Below are 16,241 nucleotides of genomic sequence, written 5' to 3'. Positions count from 1 at the left end.
AATCTTTTATTATGCACTTTCTATTTTTATATAAATAGGTTTTTTATATTTAAATTTGTATATCTTTTAAATAAAATTTCTATTAAAAAATTAAAAACACTGAGAGTCTCTGAACATGTTAGCTTAATTCACTGTGGCTCTTGCAAGCTGCTGTGTTAAACAATATTCTGTATTGCCAAGTTTAATGAAAATATTAAAGAGCCTCTAACACAAACCCACTGGAAGTCACCAACTTGGCACTCAAAACTGAAGGCAAACTTGACAGGCAAATTTTTTTACACACTGTCAATAAAAATATCCGCAAGATTTAAACAAAATATCAATTGCCTTACAGGCAAACAATGCTACAATAAACAGAACTATCATTATTTATTCTGGGCCTGAGGCTTGATCCATCTCAAAAATTTCTAATTTGGTTAATTCTTGGAAATACTGCCTTTTTTCTCCTGCTGTATCTGAATGGAAAATGGGACTTCTGATCTGGAATCTAAATGCCTAGCAAGGAACATAGATCCAGGGCAAACTATACATCCAAAGAAATGGACTCTCTCTTAAATCAATAGTCCTCTCTTCACTCAGACTAGGGTTAATGGAGCAAATTCATTGATTTGCTTCCCCACTAGAGATGTGCATGAAACAAACCACGGAACAAAATTCCGTATGGAATGGCTGGTTTGTTTGCACCAAAACATGCATTCCATGGGAACGCGTTTTCTGGAACAAATGAATTTTTCCAGCCGTTCCATGGCCGGTTTGGAGTTTCACAGACCCTACGCCAGTTTCAGTCCATGGGCTGGACCCATTACAGGGTCTGTGAAACTGACTGACAGCCCCTTTCTCCTGCTGCTCGGGCTGTCAGTTTCTTCTTGCTTTGTTGCCCATCAAACAAAGGTGCAGCGATAAACACAAATTAGTGCTCTATGAAATTGTACCAGTTTGAACTTTGTGATAATGTTATCTGTTGGTATGCCAACTTGGTTCCCCCATACTGGAGTGCCCTAAAGTCATATAATTTTGGCAAAGGATCAGGATTAATCTTACTTTAATCCAGGGATATATGCTTAATTTTAGGTGCTTCTGTTTGAGTTGTTTTCCACCTTTATTTACTTCATCTATTTTTTTGCCTTTCTCCCCAACAGGGAGACATAGCAGCTTACATCGTTCTCCTCTCCACCATTATATTCTCACAACAACCCTGTTAAGTAGGTTAGGCTGAAAGTGTGTCAGTAGCACAAGGTCACCCAACAAACTTCCAGGACAGAGTGGGAATCTGAACCAGGGTCTCTCAAATCTTAGCCCGATATTCTACCCACTATACCAACATTGGCAATATTTCAAGTCCCACATTTCCCGCTCAGTGGACTTTAGGTTAACCCTGTACTATAACTTTGTACCAAGGAAAAGAGTTATACGTTCATCATTAAAGTGCCCTCCATACAGTCACACGGCAAGATCTCTTTCTGAGCAGCACCACCATGAGTCGCCTAGATTATCATGCCTCTCTGCTATACCCCATTTTTCTTCTGAACTCAGGGTTTGTTTTTTTTACTTTGTCTAGCTACATACTTTCATAACCCATGAACAACGTGTTAAAATGGTACTTTCTTCCTTCAGGGACGGTTCAACTTAAGGAAACTAGTCCAAATGGCTACATTTCATACAGCTTGAACACTGAAGTTACATTATGATGTACATTTTAAATTCTTGCTTTGTGAATGGAATACCACACACAACCATCCTTAACTTTACTTCTTACAAGACTTGAACACCAAGGCTACTAAGCATATGATAACATTAGCTACCTGCATCAAGCACATATGCGTAAGACTGGGTTTCCAAGAATTCCACAGCAAGATCATCGAAATACTGCCTTGTGTTTTACAGCACCACTGATCAATCTAATATGTACTTGTCAATAGCGGTACAACTGAATAGTATCCTATCACTCCACTGATCCATGTCTCCAGTGCTTTTGCTGGTGGAGGTAGAGGAGGAGGTTGATTGTACTAATATATAAGGTTGCATTAATTTCTACCAATTCTCCTTTCAGGACTTGGGACAGCCCTGCCCCCCCCCCCAAGATGCTAACACTCAGTACCATCACAAAAAAGCCCTGCCATGTCACTATGCTAAAGCAGTCAAATTTAGTAGGCAAAAAACATACCTATTGAATGTACACCATTTCCCCAGATATCTACTTATTAATTAAAACATACATGGGTGGTTAAAATCCATGAACGGTGTATTTCCTTTTTCTTGTTGGAACACCTCCCCTCCTGATCGCATTAAGATGTCTGCATTTTCCAAACATTCCTAAGGGAGACTAGCCATATCAGGTTAAAGGTAAAGGTAGTCCCCTGTGCAAGCACTGAGTCATTACTGACCCATGGGGGGACATCATATCACGAAGTTTTCTTGGCAGACTTTTGTTACAGGGTGGTTTGCCATTGCCTTCCCCAGTCATCTACACTTTACCCCCAAGGAAACTGGGGCTGAATCCACACGTACAGGCATAGCGCTAAACTGTCAGAATGTCAGCATCTTCCTAGCACAATTTCTGATGTTATTGCACCACAATGCCGCTCTCATGGCGTGATGACATCAGAAATCGCACCAGGAAGACGCTGGCATTCTGACAGTTTAGCGCTATGCGGGTACGTGTGGATTCAGCCTGGGTACTCATTTTACTGACCTCAGAAGGATGGAAGGCTGAGACAACCTTGAACTGGCTACCTGAACCTGGCTTCTGCCAGGATCAAACTCAGGTTGTGAGTAGAGCTTGGGCTGCAGTACTGCAGCTTACCAGTCTGTGCCACGAGCCCTATCAGAAGGCTTGACATTTCCAGTGCTTTAAACATGTGTATGAAATCATTAAGGGACAGCAAATGAAGTTCTCTAACTAGTATGGTAACATCACCAAGATCTACCTTTCCTGGACTAAACTCCACAAGCTGCTGCCTCTGCCCAGAACCAGAGGGGAGACTGTGAGCAAGGAGGAGTTTAAGGTTGGGGGGGGGGGGGCTGTCTGTATTAAAGCAAAATTCCTAAGATTCTAATTTACAATACCCTTCCCACCCTCTGCTTGGATTATATAAGGACTCCTTCCTTTTCCACTCATCAGTATAGTTAATTCTCAGCATGGCCAAATCTATAGATAATTAAAATCTGGAGACTGGAGCCATGAAGAGACAAGACAGATCTTTTGAACAGACCTAAAGAGCACCCTAGATTTGCAGAAAAATCTGAAATCTAAAAAAAAAAAGTGTGTGGGTTAAAAAAACAAAATAACAGAAGATGCAGCTTTAAAAAACAAGTATCTTCAGTTGCCACTGCTAGGCAACCACAACTGTACTGCCAGCCTTGGTTTCTATCAGTAAAACACAGGCGGGGGAGGGGCAGGGTGCTTTCTAGGGCTTTTTTGGCCTTTGATGGAGCACTCAGTGTCAGAACTGACCGCAAACACTGGGCAACTTGCTACCACCCAACTTGCATGAGTCACCCAGCTCTCGCTGCTTACTACTGTTCAACATCAGCCACCTCACAAAATCCAACATGGTGTAATGATTAGTTTCAGACTAGGATCTGGGAGACCTAGGTTCAAATCCCCACTCTGCCATGGAAGTTCAATGTGGCCAGTGACACACAGTCAGCCTAACTTATCTCACAGAGCTGTTTGTAAGGATGAAATGGATGGGAGGAGAATGGTGTAAGCTGCTTTAGGCTCCCACTGTGGAGAAAGATGGGGTATAAATGACATAAATAGATAATAAATATAGCTGAAGGTGGATCGCAGATAAAAGATAAGTTGTTTGGTGAGAAGGAAGGAGAGAAAGAAGCAGGGAAAGATGAGGATATGAAGGCTACCAAGAGGGAGGAGAGTGGAAATATTATGGGGAAGGAGATACAGGAGAGAGGTGCCCCCTGCAAGTCCTTGCAATGTCCCCACTGTGTAACTGAGCCAAAGCCAGCCTATCTGCCAGATCCATGCAGGGCTTTCCAAAGAAGAGGCCGTCAGAGGAACAAAGGAGGAAAAGCTGGGGGAGAGGGTAAATACAGGTAGATTGGCTGGTGAGTGGAAAGCTCAAAAGGAAGCTGGAAAAGGGGACAGGCTATATGGGCTTGCAGGGAAGGGAAAGAGGAAATACTGGAGGAATGAAAATGAGATCCCCCCCCTCCCCGCAAGTCTTGTGAGTTCTTCACTTGTACATACCATAATGTATGTGTGGTTCATCCATCTGACTGAGCATTCCAGAACTCTTCTTTTAATATAGAAGTCAAAGTTTATGGTAAAACTCAGTTCAGTTCTAGAACAAGTTCTAGAACTATAGCACAGGACCTATGAAGTCTGTGGTTTACCATCTTGCTTGCCATGAACACACAGTATGGCTTTAAGTAAGCTAAATAAAAGAGAAGTCTAGTGGCACCTTAAAAGACTAACACTTATTCTAACACAAGCTTTTGTGAGTCAGAGTTCACTTCTTCAGGTAGCTACACACACATTATTTCAGTAATCCTTATAACCTTTTAAAGGTATGATAACATTTAATACCATTATTATGTGTGGTAATTGGTAAAAAAAATTACCCCCTTGTAGTGACTATGTGTGGATTACCAAACTTTGCTTGCACAAATTCAGTATTACAATCTCAGTTTCTTCAAGCAAGATACTGAGCCCCCCAAAACAGTAGTGACATTAAATACCAGTATACCTTACAAGATTATAAGGATTACTAAAACATGATATAAAAGCCACTGAAGAAGTTACAAGTTTCCCAACATTTCAGACAAGAATGCTGAACACACTTAACACAAAAAATTCTATAGCTTGAATCCAATGGAGTGTTTCCATGGATAGGATTTCTATACACAGAGCATTATTTATTCTATCTTCTGCAGCCCAAACTGCCTCCAAATGAGAGTCCCTTGTCCACCCTGGGTAGCACTTTGAGCAGCAACAGAAGGGAAGAGGCAAGAAAACTGTGGATAGAAACTCCTCCATCCACAGAAATGTTGTGTTGGATCCAACCACTTGAAACCATTAGGATTTAGTGTACAAAAGCTGGTACTCAAACACACAAGGGGTAACTGGCTTGTACTACGTAGTTAGTATTTTCTGGGTTTGGTCCAAGCCTTTCCATGTTATGTACAGATCTGTAAAGCATTTAACTATGACCTTACACACCTGAAACTTTCCATTTTTGGTCACAGCAAAGGAATGTTCAAAGATAGTGGTATGATCTGGTGATATGTTAAACAGACGTCTGTTTGTATTTCTTTTACCAAATGTAGTCTTAGTCTGTAACTTTTAATTTACTGAAAGCCATTGCTTACCATAACGTTGAACCTAGCAAAACAAATACACAGTGTACAATTCCAATTTAGAAGATAAACACAAACCACAGTTCACCTGTTTCAAAGTACTGAACAACTAAGAGCTGTGTAATACTGAAGCCCCTAACTGTCTCAGATTATGATAGGGAGTGGCAGAAGAGGAAGTGCAGAATGCATTTAACATCTAAACTATAACAATGTATTAAATTAAGAGTTTGCCAAATTCAAAAACGAAAGGATTGAAATAATTAGCTTGAGGAAGCCGACTCATCTGTGGCAAAAAGGTCAAATGCAATAGACATGTCTATGCGGGAAAAAGGTATTGCTTGTAGTGAAATCAGATTAAATCTGGTCTATTCACTGTCAAATTCCCTCATCCCTCACAACTGCCACTGCACCTCAGTAACTTATTGATAATATTGCATCTGAAAAATGTAGGCAACCATTCCAGGTTTTGATCATTTCTAAAAAGCTTTTCTTCTTTCATACCACTATAACCGAAGCACATTTTTCACATTAGTGTAAGAGAATTACTAAATACAGAGTTAGAGCCAATCAGCTTTTCTGCTGGTGAAGAAAAGGAGGAAACAGTCCCTCTTTGACACCAAAAAGAGTGCTGGGGATCATGGGATCTGCATGAACAAAAGCCATGTGGGATAGGGACTGTAATAAGAAGGGGAATTAAGTCCAACTGAACCAAAAAAGATAGCTGGATCCAATCAAGGAGTGTAAATATTCATGAGTTTCACAACTTCTTTAAACAAATGGTTTTAGAAATCTTTAGCTTGTTTATCACAATCACTAAAATCATACATTTCCCCCTATCAAAAATTCCAAATAGTGTCAGTTTTGAACATAATCTGTCTTTAAGAATTTACTCTTAACTTTGTATATTTAACTAAAACGCAACCTAAAAAGTGGGCAAATTAACAAAAGATTCTCCATCACATGCAGAACCAGGAAGACAATGTCTTTTGTTCCCTTGGTATGTTTATTATTCCAGGGCTTTTAAAAGGAGGGAGGGGAGAGAAGGTACAAACAAAGGATTGCTTCTTTTGTAACCCATGAGGTACCACTCTTCATTTTGCCAACGAATATACATATTCAACTATGTTTCCTCATTTTCTTGTTTGGCCTTGTTGTAGCTCCCTTAATCTTCCTATGACACCAGAACGTCCCCGCCCCCTCCCCACTCTAGCTTCTTCCATTTAAAAAAGGCATGGCTTGAATTTTTCAGTCAAAAAACACAGAATGTACAAATACATTCAGGTCTCCTAAATGGAAATGCAAAAATGAGTAGACAGAGCATGATATAGCTTATTTACCTACATACTATTTTCACACAAAGACCATAACAATTGTATCTCAATCAGCCTCTCTTTCAGTTATCTGTCATCTGGAACTGCTGACAATTCTGCTTCACTCAACACAAAATGCAGCATACTGTATGTGAAAGCTCCTATAAAAAACTGAATTTAGTTGTTTAAATAATTTTAAGCAGCTTGGCTTACAACAAACTATACTAGTACCCATTAAGTACTTAGAAGAGGCCTTCTAGACAACAGAACATTGTGTTCCAAACCTTAAAATTATACTAATTTAACTAGCAGACAACACTAGCACAAAAAGCAGGGTACCTTAAAACCCCACTTAAGATGTTTCCTGTGTTAAGGAATACAAGCTTGTAATCCATTCAATGACAAATTCAGAGCAAATTGGCATGCATCTAAAGCACAGTAGATTTGTCTGCATTTCCTAAACCTGGCATGTCTATCTGTGAAAGGAAAGGCAGACAAAAATAGAACAGACAAGAAACATGGCCACTTGCTACAAATACTCTGCAGTTGATTACCATGTGCCATCTCACCAATAGTATATATACACACATAGGGCACAACCTTAATACAGATTTCTATTAACAAATAAACATGCATTAATGATTCATACTAGCGTTATTTAAATGGATAAAACATAAACAATTAAGAATGAAGGCTGGAAACTGGTAACGACTTCAAGAACATATGATCTCCCTTTTACAACATGCAGACTGACCTTGAACAAGTGCCCTTACTTTTAATCCTTTGGAAAAAAATATCAAACATTTTCTCCTCTCAAGTTCACATCTTAGCTCTATTTAAACACTAAAAATTTTATCTCTGGTGGGCTCTACCTCATTACCACCACCACCACGAAGGGGTTCATAACCTAACTGCCTTCGCGCTGCTTTACAAAAAGCTCCAGCGGCACAAGGCAACGGACAAAGCTTGCAGCTCTTACACAATGAAGCCGCAGCCCGGTTCACTTTGCGGCCCTGCCCTCTTTACAAATGTCTCCTTCCCCCCACCCTCGAATTGAAGGGCATCATTGTCTCCCTCCGTTTCTATGCGGTTGTTTCTGTTGCAATAGACAGCGGCGGGGTCCGATTCCTCTGACTTCAGCAAAGGCGAAGCCTCTGGCTTTATTACACCCAGAGACGTATCCTTCGAGACAGCGTCGCGCGTTTCCGCTGTTTTGTACAAAGCTCGCGGGCTCGTTTTATATGGAGGCGCTAGAGAAGCGCGAAGAGGGCTACGGCGGCCCTCTTCCTCGGCTTCCCGCTGCAGGCTCGCCGCCGCTTTGCATAGGCGTGATCGGGCGACCTGATTGGAGAGGGCGGCGAGCTCTATTTCTCGCGAAGCGGGGATGGAAGGGCGAGGAGAGAGACGGCCGCTTCAGAGACAGATCTGGAGCCAGCCCCACAATACCCAGCGAAATCCTCCTCCTCATGCATCTAGCCACCCCCCTTCCCCCCTCCATGCTGGGCTCGATGAGCTCCCTCGCCCACCCAGAAGAGCCTCGCTTCCTCTCTTCCCGCCCATCGCTCCCTACTGCATCCTTCCCAAGAACCCCGACCAACCCCCAGGCTGTTACCGCAAACAGGCCCCTCGCCCGTCCCAGGGACACCGCACAGGCCCGGGCAACACGCTCACCCCGTCCGTTATGCGGCGGACCTACCAGCCGTCATCCCTATTCCGGCAGAGAACGACCTCGCCAGCGCAAGGGCCGGCTGCCGGACGACCCCGGCGCCACTTCCTCACACATCACGCCCTCCCGACCGAGAGGCCTTCGCCTCCTCCCCGCCCCGGACTCTCCTTGCGCCACCGATCCCACCGCGGCCGCACATGCACGTCGCCGACAGCACTTCCCCCGCCCCTCCGGGCGTGAGAAGAGGCCGCAGCCTAAGAGGGGAGGAGCGGCCCCACTGCCACCCAGGGCACCGCGTGTCTATGGCAACGACGGCTGAGAAGGATGCGGCCTTGACCGACCAGCCGACCACCCACCTGTGGGCGAGACGGAGTTGGGTGAGAGCAGGAAGCTTTACTTCGTACGAGGCAGGCAAACAGGCCAAAAGAGACGGGAAGCACCTCACGCAACGGCGTGCTCTGCCACCGGCTAAATATACCCGGCGTGCAGCCTACCCCCATTGCATGTCCTCAGCCACTCAGGAGGCAGCTGCATCTCCGCCTCGGGGGCCGATAGGCCACAGCGGAGCAGAGGTTAGCCCGACATCCTGAGCGGCAAGGAGATCAGCCATTCACGGCCCAGGGAGTGCGTAGCCGGTGGACAGAAGTGACATCCGCTCTAGCCAATAGATGTTGAGAAAGAGGATCGTTAGCGGCGAGAGAACGGCCTGCGACTCTAACGGAGGCCAATGAGACGACGCTCCCTTCATTATTAAGCAAAAGGTTCTGTGGAGGCGTGGCTATGTTACCCGCCAAGGATAGGTGCACCGCGCAGTAGAAAACCCTAGAAATCAAGACCTAGAAACCCCGTGGAAGAAAGGGCGTGAATCCGGAGCGGCAGCGGACGCGAAGCCAATAGCGAAGAACTTAATCCAGTGAAGACGTCATGACGGCTGAGAATTCTTAAAGGAAAAGACCTTCAAAAAGAGATGGGGAGTGGGAACGGGGGACTGACGCGCGTTCCACCTTCTCCACCCCTCCAAGCAGGTCTGTGGCAATCTCGAGCCCCGAACCCTGCTCGCATTTCCCGCAGAACAGACCCAAACGCCTGCAGGTCCTACCCCGTCATCTCCTTCTAATTGCTTGAGGACAAGACGCCTTAAAGCAACCGGCCCACGTTTCAAAATACAGATACTATTCGCTTCTCCATTTCCCATTAGATCTTGCGCAGAGCCCTGGCCAGCCTTTCTCGCCCAGGGCCGGGGAGATAGTTCCTTAAAAAGGTTAATCAAGTTTTCTAGAACGCTGTCACCAAGCCTCTAAGAGTCTACACTTACTTTCATTGATTTTGGATTGTTTGCATCAGAAGCTTGGACGATAACTAGGAACATCATAAATAGATCAAAGCGTCTGAAATTAATGAACAATTTCATTAGGCGATACATTCCTACCCACCTGCTACACTCTGCCAGGAGGAGGATGCTTAAGTAATTCAGAAAAAGAAATAATAAAGGTGACAGCTATCTTGAAAAATTCACCTGAAACCAGGTGAATCTTGAGTAGACAGAACTGAGTGGATTAGGTGGTGGCATTTGGAGCATTGCCACTTTTGGGAAGGACCAATTGCTACAGATTTTAAAAACACACACAGGAATGGACCAATTCTAAAATTAAATCCCATCCTTAAAATGGAAGTTCTGATGTCACATTAAAAAGCAAAACAAAAAACAAAAAAACCCCCATTAATTTGTAAATGTGACTGCTGGCCTAACCGTAACACTAGACTGACCACCACTTCCATTAAGAAGCTATAGGAATCTAGTGTAGCTATTATCAGGGCTTTTTTTCAGCTGGAACGCAGTGGAACGGAGTTCCGGAACCTCTAGAAAATGGTCACATGGCTGGTGGCCCCGTCCCCTGATCTCCAGACAGAGGGCAATCTAAACTCCCACCAGCCATGTGACCATTTTCTCCAAGGGCAACCCACTGAGTTCCACCACCTCTTTTCCCAGAAAAAAAGCCCTGGCTATTATTATTTCTCATCTTTCAATTCTCCAGTATGAAGCAGGAATATAATACATTATCATCTGACACAGTAGGAAAAGTGGGATAGTTTTTTTTTAAAAAAAACACCAAATAGAATACATTATAGAAACTAAACTGATAAGCTAAGTCAGTAAAAAAAGTTGGATCAGAAGCATATTTCTAAAAGCTGCTTATAAAACATTAATACTATAAATAATGTCCAAAGTATTTACATCCAGGAAGAATGAGAATATGTATGGTAATGTATAAAACATCAGTCACAGTATCAGATTAAGATGTGGCAAATCCAAGTTTAAATTCCCACTCTACCATGAAGCTCACAGGGTAACCTTGGGAAAAAATCATTCTTAGCTTAGCCTACCTCAGAAGGTTTTTGTGGGCATAAAATGGAAGGAAGGAAGAAGGATTTACACCCCCATGAGTTCTTTTAAGTAAGGGAATGCACAAAATAAAACAAATTAGATGTGCAGTAGCAGCATGACCAGATGCAATACAAGGTGAAGGGGCTTATCTTACTTTGAAACATAGCTAATATGGCAGGTGATATTTGTCAGAATTCAATCTAAACTATTCCAAGACAAAGAAATCCTGTCTTCCCTCACACTTAGTTACCATATTAAAGGATAAAGGCAGGCATTATACCTATTACCCCTTTTCTCCATTTATAGTGATGCATTATTTCCATAAATATTGAGTGTAGCAGAAATAGTGTATTTCTGTAAAGCTACTAAAGAACATAAAGCTTTAGGATTTTTCTGTGTTAATAAGATATGGTACATACCATATCTTAGGTTTTGAAGTTGCTTTTAGGCAAACTCATCTCCCATACATAAATTTCCTGTTATTACAGTAGAGGTTCACCAGCTCCTTAAATGAAGGCTTTGACATTTAGCTCATATACTGCTCCTCCTCAGCCAGCTGCTATGTCCTAGTAGACTTCACAATGCCCAGCCAAAATGATGATAGCCTGATTCCAGGACTAAAGCCTTAACCACCTTTCTAATGACAGAATACTTCATTAGTAGATGCTAACCAACCAATGTTTACTGTGTACATTCATATTGGTTACTTGCCATCTATGGTGGTGGTAGAAAGCGCTGTCAAGTGGTAGCCAATTTACAGTGACTCTTGTGGGGGTTTTCAAAGCAGAGGTGGCTTGCTATTGCCTGCTGTGTGGATCAACCCTGGTCTTCCTTGGTGGTCTCCCATCCAAATACAGACCAAAGCCAACCCTGCTTAGCTTCCAAGATTTGGCAAAATCTGGCTACCCTAGGTTGTCCAGGTCAAGGCCCTAGAGAGGGCCTTCTCGATCATGGCACCAAAACTTCAGCAAATCTCCCTGTAGAGGTAGTTCCAATATTCCTCTAACATCATCTTTCACCAGCAGAAAAAGTCTGTTTGGTTTGGTGTACCCCAGTTCTTATTGGCCCTCCTCCCTGGTTGTTTGTGTATTTGTTTATACATCTATCTGCTTTTATTGTATTTATATATGCATTTAAAATGTCATTTAAATGACATTGTCTGTAGTTAGCCACTTTAGGGACCCATAAATTACATAAATCACTAAATCTAAGACTTACTTTCAAGTAAACATCCATTGGATTGGGCTGCATAGCTCCAACTCAAAACACACTGACTATATAGTGGGAGCAACCTCCAATGAACATAGTGGGATTTCCAAATAAAATTATGTAAGATCCAACTACCAAGACCATTAAGCTCTTCTTCAGAAGACTTAGATCATTGAGTATTTTCCCAGATTCATTTTCCAGCTATCTATTTGTGTCATGAACCTAGATCCAAGGTTGAAGAGTGGAGTTACCTGTAGGCCTCAAGGCTGCTTCCCCCCCACCCCACACACACACACTCAGGCATTGCTGCAGATTTTCCTGCAGGCAAGTCTCAGGAGCGGACTGGGCAAAGCTGAGGGGAAAATGTAATCAATGTATTCCTCATTTAGTCTGCCAGGGTCCTTCACACCTCACATTTTGTTTTACAGCAGGGCATGCCCTGACTGAAGAGGAAGCAGCCTGGGGGGCAGGGAGGGTGGTCTGGGCCCTTCCCAATCAAACCCTTTAGCCATCATGGTGGCAACCAGTTAAGGCCCTTGCCTGCTTTGGGGCTGAAGAGGCTAGGAGGAAAGGTGTGTGTAGGGATGGAGGGCTCCTTGGAACTCGCCATCCACAATAAAACTGCCCAGTCTAATCCCTTCTAGCTACAGTTTGTAATATACCTAAGTAGTTTTATACTAAATATACTTCAGTCCTTCTGAAATCTATGGAACTCTGGAACCAATACAGTGAAGACTAGAGTGCAAGTCAGATACTTAATGCTAGATTCAGAAGTGGCAAAGTTATTTTCTGAGTCTCGGTGACCATATCACCCTGCATTTCTTCTCTTGATTCTATGGCATCAATTTCTTACCACAGGAGAGTGATGAGACCACACCAATATTAATGGGACTTTCAAAAATAAACATTTGAAGATTGAGTTTTAAGTCACCCCCTAAAACCTAGATAATCTCTATTACATGGCAACTTTTGCCTTTTCTTCCCAGCTAAGCTTGTAATTGTTGTACTCTAGATGGCGGATAATGGATAGGATATTAATAATATTAATCGAACTAGTAGAGATGGCTCTCAGCAGAAAGAAATCAAAATGAAAGATGGTTCACCCCATTCTGTGCTCTTGCCATCAGTATTTTACGCTAAGACATCCCAGTGAAGTCATCCCACCTCTGCAACCACATCTCAGCTCTGAACTACAGGGAAAATATGCCTAGAGATGTCAGTCTTGCATTTCATGGCCATTTATTTGAAACAGTAAACCTTGGGCTCAGATTGAAAACAGGCCAGAAACTTCAATGAGTCCAGAATGCTGCAGCCAGGATATAGTCAGGGTTGGTTACAGGGATTGTATCAACAGATCTGCACTGGCTACCTGTCTCTTTCTGGCACAATTCAAACAGCTGGTCCTTTCCTTTAAGGCCCGAAATGGCTTGGGGAAAGGGTATCTGAACAACCATCTCCTCCCATACGATCCAGCTTGCTAATTAAGACCTCTCTCTCAAGCCCTGCTCCCTATGCTCCTTCCCTTCAGAATGAAGTGGGCAGTGGCTTGAGACAGGGCATTTTCTGTAGTGGCACCTTGCCTTTGGAATGCCCTCCCCTTGGGGGCTTGCCATTGTGGAGAAATAAGTTGTCCAAAATAAACAAAGAAGCCCAAACACTGTTTGTAATAATTTCAGAATATATGTTGTTATTGTTTTGTTTATGTATCGAGGTTCTGTGAGGAGATATCAGGAGGGTTTCAAACTGTTATGTATTTTCTAGTCTATAGTCCATGTCTCTTACCAAGGTATCTCTGAGATATTACTTATGACACAGCCCTATAATCAGAGTAGAAATCCCTCCTGGATATTTCAGTCTTGCAGAAAACCAGGAGAATGGGAGCTTTCCTGATCTACTCAGGTAGGCCATTCCACAAGGTAGGGGCTACCACAGAGAAAGAATATATACAAGCAGTTGTTGATTTAGCCCAATTGTGGGGTGGTATCTACAGAAGGTCCTGTTCAGATGAACAAAGCTGACTTGGCAGTATAGAGAGAGGTGATTCCACAGATATGAAGAGCCTAGGCCATGAAGGACTTTAATGTAATAGACATGACCTTGAATTGAGTCCTGATAGGAAGCCAACGGAGTGCCTGCAGAATAAGAGTGATGCGTAAGCTCTGTCTAGCTCCTGAAAGTAAACAAGCAGCAACATTTTGACCAGCTGGAGTCTCTGAGCTCACCTATATAGAGTGCATTACAGTAGTCTAGTCTTGATATTACCATGGCATGAATCTAGGCAGCTAGATCAGCCATTTCAAGGTAGGGGCCCATCTTCCAGGCTAGTGTGAGTTGGGAGAAGGCCTTTTTTTGCTGCTGCATTTACTTCTTTCTCTAGCAGCAGCACTGGATCCAATATAACCCTTAGGCTTTTTACAGAGTCAGCCACAGTCAACTGAACCCCATTAAAGGTAAGAAGCACAATGACTTTTAAGATCTCTGCTTTTCCAACCAGCATCACTTGTCTGAGTTCAATTTCAATTTGTTTGCTTTTAGCCAATTGACAACAGCTGTCAAGCAGTGACTCAGTACCTCTACAGCATCACCAGCATCAAGTGATATTTAGATGTTTATATAAGTCAAATTCTCTCCAGTCTTCACAGTATCATACTTATGATTCTGATCATATCACAAAGGAAATGGGATTCTCCAATGACATGTTACTCCACAAATCTGGGATTGGGACTTCCAATATGCTCCAGATTTGGCACATTTTAAAATGGGACTGCAGATCTTGAACTCAGTACTAAAAAGCTACCAGTTTGGATTTTAAAAACATTTAACAGCCAACCAACAGTGCAGAGATGAAGGTAGAATTCTGTCTTTCTTGTGCCTCTATGTTCTCCATCCACTAATATTTGGTTCCTTGCAACTTGCCAGGGCACCAAATATAACTTTGTTTTTCTACAACTCTCAGCCTTAGATAGAGTTATGGAAAGGTTGCCCTTGTATAGCTGTAAGAAACCATTTTTATTATATTACTGTTGTGTTTTGAATAATTTGGAAGTTCACAAGGCATGAGATACTCTTCCTTAAAGTCATTTAACTTAGTGAAATCTTAGACACAGAGTGATATTGCCACAATTTTAGAAGACGCATCAGAGAAGCAAAGCCTGTCAGAATCGTGACTTCCTCATCAGCTGGAAAAAGTAGTGGTAGAGAGTACCCTCAAGTCATAGCTGACTTATGGTGACCCCTGGAGGGGTTTTCATGGCAAGAGGCTAACAGAGGTGGTTTGCCTGCCTCTGCAGCCCTGGTCTTCAGTGGAGGTCTCCCATCCAATTACTAACCAAGGCCAACTCTGCTTAGCTTCTGAGATCAGGCTCACCTGGACTATTCAGGTAAAGGTGGCTAGAAAGAGACGAAGGCCAAATAGCTAGGGTTGCCAAGTTTTGTTTGGGAAATTCCTGGAGGTATGGGGGTGGAGTTTGAGCAGGGTGGAGTTTGGGCAAAGAGCTCAGTGGTAATGTTTAGCGCTGTAGTCCACCCTCCAAAGCAGCCATTTTGTCCAGAACTGATCTATGTAGTCTGGAGATCAGCAGGCCCCCCTGGAAGTTGACAGTCCTATAAACAGCCATGTTGCTCTGCATAAATTAGGCAAAACTGCACACATTTTGCCTTCTGCCTCCTGATCTTAAGCCCTAGATATTTCGGGGCTGATCACACAATCCACCTAATGGGCCAAATGGGTTGTCATAAACTTGGATCTCTATGGCTTCCTTCCCTTTTCTAGTTTTCTGGTTAGTAGCGTGGCCTGCATGCCTTGGACCAGTCTCTCCCTACTCAAAGGCCTGGGCCCTTGCTGTAAATGTTCTCTCTGGACCTATATCTCCCCAATATCCTACACCCCAGGATTGTGCCTGGTGAAACTGGAGGGAAAAACCCATTGCCAAGGAGGGAGGGCCTTACAGAAAGTTAATGTATGGCCTCACACAAGGAAGAGCATTGGACTCTCCCAGGAACTAGGCAGGCAGAGAAGCTGCTAACAGCAGAAGATGATCAGTGACATTAGGAGGATGAATCAACCCGGGGAGGGCCAAGTTCTGAAATTTAGCTATGATCCAATAAGGTAGCCACATTACACTCACACATATGCACTTTTTTTTTTTTGCCAGCTGCTTTGTGGGTCAGTTTCGCCCTGCTTGTTGGGAAGGTACCCTGTATTAGAGCTGCCTGTTTACAACTGTTTTTCTCCATGCGTTTTTTTTACTATTGTCATGTTTTGTTTAATAAATGGATTATTTATTCTTGCCTGAATCTTCATGTCTCAAGCTCAGTCTTACGCTTGGCAGCACCTCCTCCCCAACAAGTA

At 43.2% G+C, this 16,241-nt stretch overlaps 1 protein-coding gene across 5 annotated transcripts in view; it reads right to left on the bottom strand.

Moving 5' to 3' along the window:
- G3BP1 (G3BP stress granule assembly factor 1) overlaps positions 1–16,241 on the bottom strand; it is a 52,875-nt gene that overhangs the window by 36,041 nt on the left and 593 nt on the right. Inside the window, exon 1 of one of the 5 annotated variants that reach the window (XM_054978417.1) lies at positions 8,652–8,776. The exons of 2 other annotated variants lie outside the window; for them this stretch is intronic. The gene's annotated coding sequence lies outside the window, so the exon portion shown is untranslated. Of the gene's footprint in view, positions 1–8,300; positions 8,453–8,651; positions 8,777–16,241 lie in introns of those variants that run through there. 2 more of the 5 variants (XM_054978419.1, XM_054978418.1) reach the window with 2 other exon arrangements.

Source organism: Eublepharis macularius, chromosome 4, assembly GCF_028583425.1.
Source record: "Eublepharis macularius isolate TG4126 chromosome 4, MPM_Emac_v1.0, whole genome shotgun sequence".
In the NCBI taxonomy this organism is placed as follows: Eukaryota; Metazoa; Chordata; class Lepidosauria; order Squamata; family Eublepharidae; genus Eublepharis; species Eublepharis macularius.
Note: the sequence above shows the minus strand (reverse complement) of the source record. Positions and strands in the feature narration are given on the sequence as shown.